Genomic DNA, 15207 nt, shown 5'->3' on the forward strand with positions numbered 1-15207 from the left:
TAGAAAAAGTCATGGTGAGCCGAATGATACACACAGGTAATGAGGGATTAGGGTGTGCAGGGGAAGGGATGTCTGCAGTGCTGTTTACTGTATCTAACGAACAGCTTTAAACAAAGGTCAGCGCAACAGGGTAAATTAACAAAGGAAATATCGAGAAACTTTTGCATACTTTACAAAAATGCCTCAGAAGCCTTCCCTTACAGATTTTCAATATGAAATTTACTGTTCTACGACATTTATAAAAAGACACACAAGGCAGTTACATAGGTATAAATATGTTTGTGGTTTCAATTCAGTTTTTTCTAGCTGTTTAGCAGAGCAAAGTCTGGATATCTTTGATCTTGCTTCATTTACTAGCAGCTACAATAAGCACAATCGCCTTCGGTCAACGAGGGAATAAAACAGTGCACAAGACGGAGCCTTCAGTTCAGAAGGACCTTTTCTTTCTTGGTATGAGGTCCATTAAAGTCCATGCATAAAACGAAAGAACACGTAAAGCAGAAAAAATCCCAAAAGGAAGAGCGTAACTTTGCTCTTGATCCTTACCTACGAATCCTCTTGCTTTGTTGTCAATACACACCCCTTAGATTGTATCTTGAAGTTCTCGCTGGTCTGATGACGAATGACCCAGTGGGGTGCTGGAACTATGGAAAGGAAACACCATGATGAATGCAGAAATTATGGGAGGGAAAAAGAGAAAACGTTCCTGTACAGTGTTAAGAATAAATATTTAGAAATCAAACAAACAGAGCAGTGGTTATACTAACCTTTGTGTCTATGATGAAATCCGGGCTACATTTGCTAAGAAGGTGGTCAAATTGGCAGTCCTTATTGCCAGCTGAATGCCATTTCAGAACCTGAAATGAAGTATGAGCCCCTAGCTTACAATAAAATGTACAAAAAGTAGAAATTGTGGAACATTCGGATGAGGTAAGAATATCTTTAAACCTTGCTCTGGCTTAATAGGTTTTAGAGGCCATAGCACTCCTGTTAGAATATGCCCCAAAAATGCTACTACTAAGCTCCATTACCCATTTGACCCATGTTCCAAGTTAGGAGAAGGCACAATCGCAAAACAATTCATAATAAAAAAAGATGAGGATAAGACGTTCAAACACTGTGCTATTTGAGGGACTTTTGGTTTATCGACCTCCGGGTCTCTATTCTAGTTTCCTGCAGCATTGGTCAAACATAATTGAGCCATTAACTATGTCTACCGAATGTATTGTATTAGGGGACTTTAATGTTCACTTTGATGATAGTAAGGGCTCTCATACCAAAGAGTTCCTGAATTTTATGGTGGATTTTGATTGGGAATTAAAAGTTACGACAGCCACACATGGGGCAGGTCACCTGCTGGACGGGATATTTGCCCATCATGATGATGTGTTTTGTTGATGAAGAGGCCACTTGATTGGGCTGATCACCATCTTCTTATCTTTAGTTTGACCTATTCTCAGTGCCCTCAGCATGTTAGTCCTACCATGAAACCAGTTAGATATTGGAACCATATTAAGAGTCAACAACTAGGACCGGCATTGGTATCAGGGTGGGAAGCGGCAATTAATCTTTCTCTGTCGGCAATGGACAGTTTTAATCAGGAGATCAATATTACAACTGATCAACTGGCTCCACTTAGAACCCCTTTCTTTTTAAAAAAGGAAAGAGTTAGTTGCCCCTGATTTACTAAGTATCTCAAAAGCTTGCAGAGAAAATATCGCCAACAAGAACGGAGATGGAAGTTAGATCCAAACTCTGAGGAGAAAGAGAAGCTTAGAGCTGTCCTTAGGGCCTATAAAGATGCAAGAAATAAAGCTAAATCTGATTATTTTACTCGAAAAATTAAGGAGGCATCAAATGCCCCTAGAGAACTCTTCAAAGTAGTACGTTCCCTTATAGTACCCTCTATACCCCCAGAGCTGGAGAATTCTCAAGAATTTTGCAATAAGGTGGCTACCTTTTTCGAAAACAAAGCCTTACAAATTCAAGCAAGTTTTTTTCATTCTGTAGGGCTATCTGACCCATACGATTATTTAAATAGCACTTTAGACAATGACTGCCCCGCTGCGCGACAGTGGTAGCGACCCTTGACCCAAGGGTAGGTCGCTCCCCCTGCCGCTGCAGCTCCTCCAGCTCCTCCAGGTTCCTGAGTTCCTGAGACCCACCTCACAGTAAGTACCCCCCACCTCCCAGCCCCTCGCCCTGCCCGCGCTACTCACCCTCTCTCCTGCTTCTTTTCTTCTTTTCTTCTTCTTTTCTTCCTCCTCGCTCCTCGCCTGTAATCTTCTTCTGTACTCTTCTTCACCCCGTCTTCTTTCTTCTTCTGTGTGCTTCTCTGCCTCTCCTGTCGCCTCTCTTCTTCTTCATCTTCTTCTGAGGTCTTCTGCCTGTCTTCTGCCTTCTGTTCTTCGTATCTTCATCTGTGATCCTCTGCTCTTCTGTGAACTTCTGCTCTTCTGAGTTCTTCTGGACTCCTGTTTCTTCTGTTCTTCCGGTCTTCTGTTCTTCTGTTCTTCTGTTCTTCCGGTCTTCTGTTCTTCTGTTCTTCTGTTCTTCCGGTCTTCTGTTCTTCTGTTCTTCCGGTCTTCTGTTCTTCTGTTTTTCTGTTCTTCTGTTCTTGCGGTCTTCTGTTCTTCTGTTCTTCTGTTCTTCCGGTCTTCTGTTCTTCTTTTCTTCTGTTCTTCCGGTCTTCTGTTCTTCTGTTCTTCTGTTCTTCCGGTCTTCTGTTCTTCTAGTCTTCTGTTCTTCCGGTCTTCTGTTCTTCTGTTCTTCCGTTCTTCCGGTCTTCTGTTCCTCTGTTCTTCCGGTCTTCTGTTCTTCTGTCTTCTGTTCTTCTGTCTTCTATCTTCTGTCTTCAGCTCCTCTGCCCCCTCCGTCTTCTTCTCCCCGCGCCTGCCCTCCTGCTCCTGCCTCATCCCCCTCCCTCACTCGCCTCCCCCTCTCTATCACCCCTATCTAACCCATTCGCTATCTACCTCCCTCTCTCCTCCTATCCACCTATCTCTCTATCTCTCTATCTCACTATCTAACTCCCTCACTCTCCACTTCCTCCTATCTACCTATCTCTCTATCTATCTATTTCTCTATCTATCGATTTCTCTATCTATCCATTTTCTCTATCTATTTCTCTATCTCTCCCCCCCTTCCCGCCACCCCCTCTATTACCTATTCTTCCTATCCTCTCACTCTACCTCTCGCCCTCACCCACCTCTACAACCCCCCCTCCCCTATCTTCACAACCCTACTCCTATCTCTCTTCCTAATCTCCCAAACCTCCTAACACTCTCCCCCCTCCACCCTTAAACCCCCCTCCCCCAGCTCTTCTCATTCTACCTGTCCCCCCCTCCCTCTCGCTTTCCCGCCGCGACCTCCTGCACGCCCCCGCCCCCCCAGCTCCCATTCGCCCCCAGCTGACCCCTGTCCCCCTCCTACCTCATATGGCGGCCGCTGCGCGACTGTGCCGCTGGTGCGCCCGTCTGCGCCTGGCCCACGCCCAGAGCCACGACCCCTGGTCCCCAGCTCTCCCAAGCCCTGCTGATCTGCTACGACCCCACCGCCCTCCTCGCCCTCAACCCAGGACGCTCCAACACCTGCTTCCAAGCTCACCCCAAACGCACCCATGGACCCTTCGCCTGCAACTCCTGCAAACGCATCTTCCACCACGCAACTACCACGAACACAAGCCCACGCGCCATCAACCACCTCAAGTGCATCCTGGTCAACGCTCGATCCGTCCACAAGCACGCCGTTGAACTCTGGGACCTCCTGGACTCCACAGCACCGGACGTCGCCTTCATCACGGAGACCTGGATGAACGCCTCCTCTGCTCCAGACATCGCCACCGCCATCCCCGAAGGCTACAAGATCTCCAGAAAAGACCGCACCAACCAAGTAGGAGGAGATATCGCCATCGTCTTCAAAGACTCCATCAGCGTCACCACCTCCACCAAAGACACCCCTCTCGCCGCTGAACACCTGCATTTTCAGATTCGCACCGACCCGAGGACCACCCTCAGAGGATCCCTCGTCTACCGTCCTCCCGGAGCGCGTGCCCCGTTCAGCGATGCCATCGCCGACTTCATCTCCCCGCACGCCCTCGCCTCACCGGACTACATCCTCCTAGGCGACCTCAACTTCCATCTGGAACAAAACAACGACCCCAACACCACCACCCTGCTCGACAACCTCGCCAACCTCGGCCTCAAACAACTGGTGAACACCGCCACCCACATCGCCGGACACGCGCTTGACCCTATCTTCTCCGCCAGCAAACACGTCTTCTTCAGCCACACCTCCGCTCTACACTGGACCGACCACAGCTGTGTCCACTTCACATTCCGACGCGAGACCCGCCACCTCCGCACTCAACCCATCCCTCGTCGACAGTGGAACAAGATCCCCGAAGAGCAACTCTCCTCAGCACTCGCCGCCAACCATCCCACCCTCACAACCGACCCCAACGACGCAGCCCTCAGCCTCACAAACTGGATCTCCAACTGCGCAGACAACCTTGCTCCCCTCAAACGCACGCATCGACAGACCAACACCAAAAAACCTCTCTGGTTCTCTGACACCCTCAAAGAATCAAAGAAAACTTGTCGCGCCCTCGAGAAGGCCTGGCGCAAGGACCACACTGCTGACAACATGACCCCCCTCAAGAACGCTACCCGCGAACACCACCGCCTGATCCACGCTGCTAAAAAGAACTTTTTCACCGACAGACTGGACAAAAACAGCCACAACAGCAGAGAACTCTTCAGCATCGTCAAGGAGTTCTCCAACCCCAACGCCAACGCCGTCACGCCTTCACAGGATTTGTGCGAATCCCTCGCCACTTTCTTCCATCGCAGGATCAGCGACCTCCACGACAGCTTCGGACACCAGACCCAACATAACACCAATGAACCCGCACCCCCGGCCATTACCCTCAAAAACTGGACCCACATCAACACTGAAGAAACCAAATCCATCATGAACTCTATCCACTCCGGCGCCCCTTCGGACCCCTGCCCTCACTTCATCTTTAACAAAGCCGACGACATCATCGCCCCGCACCTCCAGACCGTCATCAACTCTTCTTTTTCTTCTGCTACCTTCCCCGAATGCTGGAAACACACCGAAGTCAACGCCCTACTAAAGAAACCTACGGCTGTCACCAAGCGACCTGAAAAACTTCCGCCCCATCTCTCTTCTGCCTTTCCCAGCCAAGGTAATAGAGAAGACCGTCAACAAACAGCTGACCACCTTCCTGGAAAACAGCAACCTGCTCGACCCTTCACAAACCGGATTCCGAACCAACCACAGCACGGAAACCGCCCTCATCTCAGTCACTGACGACATCAGAACCCTGATGGACAATGATGAAACAGTCACCCTCATTCTCCTCGACCTCTCGGCTGCCTTCGACACCGTCTGTCACCGCACCCTAATCACCCGCCTCCGCTCCACTGGGATCCAAGGCCAGGCCCTGGACTGGATCGCCTCCTTCCTCTCAAACCGTTCCCAAAGAGTTTACCTCCCTCCGTTTCGCTCAGAACCCACTGAGATCATCTGCGGCGTACCTCAAGGCTCCTCGCTCAGCCCGACACTCTTCAATGTCTACATGAGCCCCCTCACCAACATCGTTCGCAAGCACGACATCATCATCACCTCCTACGCCGACGACACCCAACTTATACTCTCCCTCACCAAGGACCCCGCCAGCGCCAAGACCAACCTACAAGAGGGTATGAAGGACGTCGCAGATTGGATGAGGCTCAGCCGCCTAAAGCTGAACTCTGAAAAAACAGAAGTCCTCATCCTCGGCAACACCCCGTCCGCCTGGGACGACTCCTGGTGGCCCACGGCCCTCGGCACCGCACCGACCCCCACAGACCACGCCCGCAACCTCGGCTTCATCTTGGACCCTCTTCTCACCATGACCAAGCAAGTCAACGCCGTGTCCTCCGCCTGCTTCCTCACCCTCCGCATGCTCCGCAAGATCTTCCGCTGGATCCCCGCCGACACTAGAAAAACCGTGACCCACGCCCTCGTCACGAGCCGCCTGGACTACGGCAACACCCTCTACGCCGGGACCACAGCCAAACTCCAAAATCGTCTGCAACGCATTCAAAACGCATCGGCACGCCTCATCCTCGACGTACCCCGCAACAGCCACATCTCCGCACACCTGAGACACCTGCATTGGCTCCCAGTCAGCAAAAGGATCACCTTTCGACTTCTCACCCCCGCACACAAAGCCCTCCACAATAAGGGACCGGAATACCTCAACCGACGCCTCAGCTTCTACGTCCCCACCCGCCTCCTCCGTTCCTCTGGTCTCGCACTCGGTGCCGTCCCTCGTATCCTCCGCTCCACGGCGGGTGGGAGATCTTTTTCCTTCCTGGCGGCCAAGACCTGGAACTCACTCCCCACCAGCCTCAGGACCACCCAGGACCACTCCGCTTTCTGGAGACTCCTAAAAACCTGGCTATTCGAGCAGCAGTAACCCCCCCTTTCCCCTAGCGCCTTGAGACCCGCACGGGTGAGAAGCGCGCTTTATAAATGTTAATGATTTGATTTGATTTGATTTGATGTTAACTAATTTCCAGCCAAAACTACCCGAAAGGATTAAAGAGATCATGATGGGCATTAAGTCAGGTTCCCCCAGGGACCCTTTCCCTCCTCATATATTACAGTTGGTTCCTGATTTAGTATATACAGCTCTTGCTCTGATCTTCTAGGAGGTTCTAACTTCGGGAGTTTTTCCACCATCCTGGAAAGAAGTGACAGTGGTTCCCCTGAAAAAGAAACCAGATGGAGCAGCAGATGATCTTAAAAATCTGCAGCCTATTGCCTTGCTGCCTTTTCAGGCAAAGCGTTTTGAGAAACATATTAATGTAGAGCTAACCCAATTTCTTCAAGATTCGGGTAGCCTAGATTCTACTTAACATGGCTTTAGGAAAGCCCATAGCACAGAATCTGCCCCCATTACCACATCAGACACTATCCGCAGACTAGTGGATGAGGGGCAAAGAGCCATTTTAGTTCTATTGGACTTATCAGCTGGTTTTGATACCATTACCCCTCATATTATGGCATCTCGTCTCTATCAAGCAGGGATTAGAGGTACAGCACTAAATATTCTGAAATCCTTTTTAGGAGAAAGATCTACCACGGTAAGTTGTGGAGAATTTAGAGCATCGGCATATCAACTTCCGTGTGGTGTCCTTCAAGGCTTTTCACTTAGCCCCACATTATTTAATCTGTATGTAGCCCCAAAGGCCAAATTTATTAATTTGTTTGGTTTCATGGCCACTTCTTATGCTGACGACACACAACAAATCATTCCTGTCCCCAAGTACTGGGAGGAAGTTGCAGATCGCTTCCATCACTGTATGAGTGAGGTTAACAGTTAGATGGGCTTGAACTGGCTTAAGATGAATGGCAATAAAACAGAGATTTAGCTTTTTTACTCTAGTAAGGAATTGTGGAGTTCATGCTGGGGGCCATCAGTGTGTGGCGAATTGCCTGCTCCCATTAACTCCACCAGAAATTTGGGAGTCATAGTTAACAACTGCCTCTCTTTTAAGTCTCAACTTAATTCCATCACCAAATCTAGCTTTTGGCCTTTGAAAATTCTGAAGAAATGTTTTCCTTATTTGCAAAAGGAGCTTAGAATCACAGTGATCTTTGCAACAGTCATTTCTAGATTAGATTACTGTAATGCTCTAATGCTTAGTATTGACAATACCTTGCTTAGGAAACACCAATTGATTCAAAATACTGCTGCCCCTTTAATATTAGATCTTTCCCGCTCAGCTTCCCCCAGCAGGAGTTTAAAGCAATTGCATCGGCTACCTGTTATAAAGCGCATTATTTAAAAATCTTTATGTTTGACTCACCAGTCTTTGCATATGCGCGGATCTGAATATCTCTCCTCAAGGCTACGATGGTATATGCAGAGCCATCAGCTCAGATCAACAGGAGCCCATCTGGTCCATGTTCCTCTAACTCGTAAGGCCGGATGGGGGGGATAAAGCATTTATTGTAGCTGCTGCCAAACATTGGAATTTGCTCCCCTTGATTATCAGGAACAACATTTTTGGCCTTTAGGAAGCAGCTAAAGACTTGGCTCTTTGATTTTCTCCTTTTTGTTTTCCCTCAGACACTCTACCTTCTATTGCTTAGCGCTTCAATGCCATGGCCTGAATGCGCTTTATAAATACAAAATACAAATACAAAATACAAATACGTTCTCAATTGAGCTGTCTTTGGCATATACATGTTAAGACTGCAAATAAAACATCATTTCCAATGTAAAAGAAAATAAAGATGCAAGTTGGAATAATATTGTACTTTTCCCCAACAGAATAAAAAAAAACATGAATCATTATACCCCAACCATCTTAGCAATGGCTGCCAAACCAGGGTGACACCCCAAGCAGAAAAATTACATGGTTTAGAAGAATTAGAATAGCTGATACAATTTAAGAACTTACACATTAAGGAATGTTTCTAGCTGGCTTTATGGCAGCACACTCACGTCCAGTAGCAATATCATATCTAGACCTATTACTAATATGAAGAGGTTTCCCTTGGCAGGCCATAAAGTCTAGGAAATTAAGTACTGCTATATCGTGGAAACTGGTGAATGAATCTATTTTATTATTTCTCCAGCTTGACTTCATCTTGTGATACTCAATGCGGAACAGGCCTGAAAAACATATGCAAAAGGTTGGATGACCTTTACTAAATTAACCCTGACAGACAGCTTGTAATGCAAGGCTTGCTTCAAAGAGACACCTCAAGCAACATACATTGCTTCATTCACCCAGCAACAGACAGACATCTAAATGTCCACATAGGTCTGAGGAAAGGTTATGAAGAAACTGGTTTGGTGACGTTTGGAAAGTCCCAACCGTCTGAGAAATGTGCAGGTCACACTTGTGATCATCTTGTATCAGACTGCCATTATGAAATGTTGTTCTGCTGTAATTGGATAGATGCCTAATATATGTGTAACAACTTGCATCACCTGGTCAACATCACACCATATACTTGATGAAGAAATTACCTCTCTGTTGTTCTGATTGGATGATGTATTTTCACATTTTTGTGGTCTTCATACATAAAAGATTGTATTGGAGTTCCGCAATTCGGACTGCTTTGGACTTGGGTTCTCAAGCCATCAGTTCCCGTGCACATATTAAATTGTCTTTCTTTATACCTTAAGACTGGCTGGTCTCTGGTTTTGTTCCTGCTCTGAAGGAGGCTTCAACAATGTCATTCACCAAAACTGAGTAAAGACACCTTTCCAAGCATCAAACAGGAAAATGTCTCCAAGATCACTTGTAAGCTTTATTTCCTGAAGCCCACAATTACTAGACGAGATCAGAAGCTGCTGTCAAAAGCCCTAGGAGAGACGAAGATACCCTGCAAGGTTCCATCATATCAAATGGAGCATGCGAGCCATGACCATGTCACAACTTATGCTTAATTGTGCAATACCAGCGCAATAACAGCTGGGGATAATATGAAGTAGTGTGGGGGGATCTATTCAAACCTAAAGAAGAGAGGGGGATAAAGTCTTAGAATTCTATATAGGGTCAATCACAACTACCCCTACTGCCAGCCTCCAAATATGAGAAAGGCACTTTAATATTATGGCAGAAAGTGGAAAAGTTGAGCAGGGATTCAGGTCTGGTCTCCAATGAAAGAAATGATCCAGCTGTGAATTCAGTCTGAAAGATAAGCGGCCCTGGGAGAATGGTCCTTAAAAGTGATTCATACTGGGAACACACTTGGAGCCAAGTGCCAGTGACTGTAGTCTGTCCTTGGCACTTGACAATTGACACAAATGGCAATCCATCTCTGAGTTGTGATTGCCTGGGAGACAGAAGATGAAATCCCAAATGTTACTCACTATTTCTGCCAATAGTTTTGATGTGGTTTCTGTGGCAATTCCAAATTTTCAGCATGGTCATCCCAGTTTTTTTTGCCTTTTTCTGGATCCTACTTTTGCCAGTCTTTGAACTGAGTCCACTTTATCCATATAAGGAGTAAAGGACCTGTGCTCCCACTTTAGGCAGTGTGAGAAACTGGGTTGTTGGTTGACTGGGTTGTGAGCCCTAGTCAAGCAACAGCCACAATGCTTTGTAGAGTGAACCACAAAAAGTCAATAATTTAACCTGTGCTTAACCCTGGGTGCATGGCACCAAAAGCAGTCGGGCTCAACCTAGAAGCAAGGTGTTAAGTATTTATGCAGTACACAAATAGCAACATCGTGAAAACGCAGCACAATACCAAACCAATTTAGAAAATTAGAAAATATTTTAATAAATTATTTGACACCAAAACCATGAAAATCCAACTAGTAGAACCAGAGTTCTGATTTTTTTTAAATTTAAAGTCAAAAATAGCAAGTCCTCAGTTTTAGAAAATGGCCATGTGGGCACCTTTGGCACCACAATAAAAGGTCCAGGATTGGCGGAGAGCTCTCGGGGGTTCAAGACTCACTCAGGCTGAGTCTAGGTGCAGGGTTATAGTGGGAGTCTGTTATGTTCCTATGTCTCAGAACAGGAGACCACCTAAACTAGCCCTTGAGTCACTGAAGTACTGGGTGCAGATGGTGATGCAGGGCTCTACAGCAGGGCTGGCCTCTGAATATTTCAAGCAGGCTACAGACAGCAAAACACTCTTTCCAGGTAGAACAGCAGCCTGGCAGAGTGCACAGCAGGTCACAGCAGCAAGCAGCCCTCTGAGAGTCCTTCCATGGGTCCAAGAATGAACCGAGGAGCACGCCTGAGAGCCTGATTGATATGCCCTGGTGTCTTGCTCCTAGACATTGGGAGAAGTTTCCAGAAGGGTTATCTGAAGTTCCAGGAATTTTCTGCCTCCCCTTCCCTGACTTCTAGCTGGCTGCACTGACAATACAGGGTCATTAAGCCTATTGTGTGATGGCAGACCCCAGCCTATTCAGTTGCAAGTAGGGCTGTGTTTAGTTACGCTCCGTCAAGTCAGTTAATGGCCCATTCAGACTCTGCTAATCCCCCCCATTGTGTGAAAGCCTGGGGAGAATTCACAAAGTCCCAACTGTTAGTGACACCCATTCATGTAACCTAAAGCAGGTTACAGGCACAGAGTGCTAAGGGCAGAAAAACGCCAACTTTTTAAAAGTGGCTATTTCAAACTTGGGATGATAAATCCAGCTTTACCATTAAAGAGGGACTATCATTACAAGTTCGTAGGTGCCAAACATGACATGTCTACCACCTGTGGTTTAGGGATTACAACTTCTATTAATTTTAATAAGGAATCCCCAGTGTTACCTTATGGGAGGGGTAGGCCTCTCGGTAGTGAGAAACCAAATTTGGTAGTTTTTCACTATTAGGACATGTAAAACTAACTAGCAAGTACATGTCCTACCTTTTAATTACCCCGCGCACTGCCCTATGGGCTACTGAGGGCCTACAGTAGGGGTGACATATGTAATAAAAGTGGATTTTAAGGCTTGGCAACGGATTTTAAATGCCAAGTCGACATGGCAGTTGGCACTGCCTTCAGACTGCAAGGGCGGGCTTGGGACACGTTTTGAGGTGCTACGTAAGTGGGTGACACAATATGTGCTGCATGCCCACTGGTAGCATTTAATTTACAGGCCCTGGATATATGGCATACTACTCTACAAGAGACGTACAAGTAAATTATAAGTGCCATTCAGGTGTAAGAAAATCAAATAATGTTTTAGGGAGAAAGCACAAGCACTTTAGCACTGTTTAGCAGTGGTAAAGTGCACATAGTCCTAAGGCCAACAAGCAAAAGTCCAGCAAAAAGTAGGTGGAAGGCAAAAAGTTTGGGGTCACCATGTAGTGAGGGCCATTTCAGGTTTACTGATATTGCTTCTGCTAGCACGTCCGTCCTTATTAAGTAAACTTACAGGGTGATGCATATATGTCGATGAACCTTTTTATTCGCATGGAGTATCTTAGACACACTGTCACAAGTGTACACAATAAGCAATGCACAGTTCAATAACATTAGTCAAAGCATTAGCAAATTAATCAATAACACCAATTAATTGACGCACCATGACCTTGCAGTCATGAATAACCACACCTCAAAATATACGTTTAGTAGTGTTATTGCCCTTTGGTTACAATTCTAAGTCATGAGGTTAATTAAAACACCACTAATTAATCAAAAGATAACATGAACATAATCTAATCAAGGCTTGCATCAATATACATTCTAGAACATTACCCTAAATCAACAAGAAGATCAATCCCAACAATCCAGTTAGTGGCATAAGTTCAGCAGAATTTGCCAGTCAATCAATCATCAAACGTCATGTCAAATACCGTCATATAGAGAAACCTTAACTAAACTAGATCAGCATTAGCATGTGGGGTGTCATGTGAAAACAATTTAGAACACACATTTGAAGAAAACATCTAACTAAGGAATGCTGTAGACAGCGCAGTTGGTACCTAGAAAAGAAAAGCAATGCATTTCAGTCACATTGTCATATCTACCTATCCTCGGTATGGGTCAGCAACAGAATCAGCCTTCATCCTCAGGTCATCAGTCGATCAGCATCACATCAGGCTCTCAGTCAGAGAGTTGAGCCCAATGAGAGAATCTCGAGTCACCACTGCAAATTCAATAAAATGTGCTCCCTTCTCCCTATCCATCTGAAGTCTTTTCCCTCTGTCACGATGTTATATCAAAGTCACCCAGACTGTCCCCTAATTCCTAGTTGGTCAATTAGTCACGCATTTAATTTCCTAGTCAATGGATAAAACACACCAAATCTATAGATTCTAGTATTTCATGTTTCTCAGACTGTTAATTGGTTATCTTGCGAAGTCTTCATCATCCGGCTCATCAGGTATTGAAAATGTTGCACCTTCTTCTCCAGTCAGTGTCTCCATTGAAAATCCTGGGAAAGTACCCCTCGTCCAGCTTACACTACATTTGCTACAATTCTAACTCTACCAGCTCCTGTCCGTTGGTTCACAAGAAGGCTCCTTGCTAAGCAGATTTTGTTAAACAATAGGCAGTTCATGGTTAGTTCAGCGTTTTTACCAACATTTTACATTTACCATTTAGAAACACAGCTTCTGCAATGAGGCCTGGTAAGACTAGGCCCACACAATTCCTAAGTTAAGGCAGTAATAATAAGACATAGGTTATATCATTCGATCTGTCACATTACTACATATTTTTATTACATTTTCATCATTTACGTATACATTAATCTTTTCTTTAATATTTTCGTTAACATGTGGCGGCCACTCCCCGTGGTCACAATTTCAAACGTGCACATTATTTTCTACGTTATTCATTTTTCTACTCATTTAATTACATAACCACTCATTAATAATTTCTATTGAATACATTTACTCTAACACTTCTGTCACAGAGGCACCAATGTCTGATTTCCTAATGTAAACCTCCCAAGGGTAGATGGCATGACACACACAAAAACGGGCCAGCCGGCCAGTAAGAGGAGTGATCATTGAGCAGAACAAAGTCTATTAACTAATTAAAGAAAAATCGTTTTCTTCTCAAGCACGTAATTGTGGGCTAGTAGGCAGCAAAGAAAGATGTTTGTCTAACTCAAACAATATGTTCCATGGACTATTGCCATTCACTCATCTGGCAGTCGATTGTGGTTATTGTAGTGTTTTACTTTAGTGATGGGTTCAGCATTGCTCCATGCGGACTTTATTTGAACAACACTGTCCAATACTGTCCAGTCCTTGAGACACTGGCACGCTAATCCTCTCACTCTCAATATCAGATATGTTCATTTTTCTTCCTATTCTCCTTTTTTCACTTTCCTGTATGCAAGATCTTCTGCCCCTCTTTCGCTAGTGTGTCCAATTAACCTCTTCACCTCATGTCTCATCTCCTCACACAAGAGCAGTTTTTGTGACATTTCTCAACTTCTTGTCTTGACGTGCTTCAGAAGCACTGCACACATTGACTATGTCACGTTCTGGTGGCATTGCATGTTGAGGTACATTTTACGGACTATATCCAAATCATATGATATCACTTGAGCCCACTATCTTGCCCTTTACCGAGGGAGGTCTTTTTAGTGCAACAGTCACATTCCATTGGTAGATTCACAGTGGACACATAGTAGCTTTCTCTTTTGTATCTGAAGAAGTGATAAGGTTACACAGACATTCAATATATGTGTACATGGTAGACAGATTTATCTCAATGTCTTCTCAGTGATAGAGTACACATTAAAATCCCCAGAGGACGGTTTAATCAAAGATCCCATAATAAATTAAATGAGGTTGTAGAGGCATCTTTATAAACCCATATCAGTATTCCTTTGCATGGAACCATACCAGCTATCATGGACTATCAATTCAACATGAGGGTTACTGAATAAACAATCTTTAACACGGACACCCTTACTTCAAGCTTCAAGCTTCAGAGTATGTGCACACACATATAGATGCATTCACCAGGAGATCACAAACCCGATTGCTTAGAAATATGTGCCTTTCAGGGTCCTCCAATGTAGCATGAGGTTTACTGAATAAGAAACTCACACTCTGACATGATTACACCATTGTTAAAAGAAGTGTTCACATATTTCAGAGAAATGCACATGCAAGCATATGTGACTGAATTCACTATGGACGCACACACTCACTAGTACTGCACTGTATGTAGACAAGCACAGAACGTGTGTTCATACACACAGATGTACATAGATGTACATAGATATCCCTCGTTCATGCCTAAGTATCTGATGAAGAGAAACAGCTGCTAAACCAACCCCAGCTTGGGGATTATTTCAGTTACTTACCAAATGAAAGCACATGCAATCCAATTTTATAAACTGACCTATAGATTCTTCCAGTTTCCTGCCTACCTATTCCATCAACAAATCTTGCTGCATGCATTTTCCGATTGCTTGCCTTCAAGTACTAATGAAAGAGAGTTCTTTATCCTACCTACACATCTTTAGAATGCCTTTCCCTTTTGCCTTTAATAACCAGCATCGTCCAATTTATGAAAGCACTAAAACTCATTTTTGACTTTCAGATTTGTCATCGGAAAGGTCCATTAATTAGTTGAAGAAGAGGAAATTCAATACACTGCACAGTGACTACAGTGTTGGAATCACATTGCATTACTAAATACAAACTTCTATCACTTGATACGTGTCTATGACAGAGATATTCGAAGCCCACTTACTTC

Source organism: Pleurodeles waltl, chromosome 8 (assembly GCF_031143425.1).
Source record: "Pleurodeles waltl isolate 20211129_DDA chromosome 8, aPleWal1.hap1.20221129, whole genome shotgun sequence".
In the NCBI taxonomy this organism is placed as follows: domain Eukaryota; kingdom Metazoa; phylum Chordata; class Amphibia; order Caudata; family Salamandridae; genus Pleurodeles; species Pleurodeles waltl.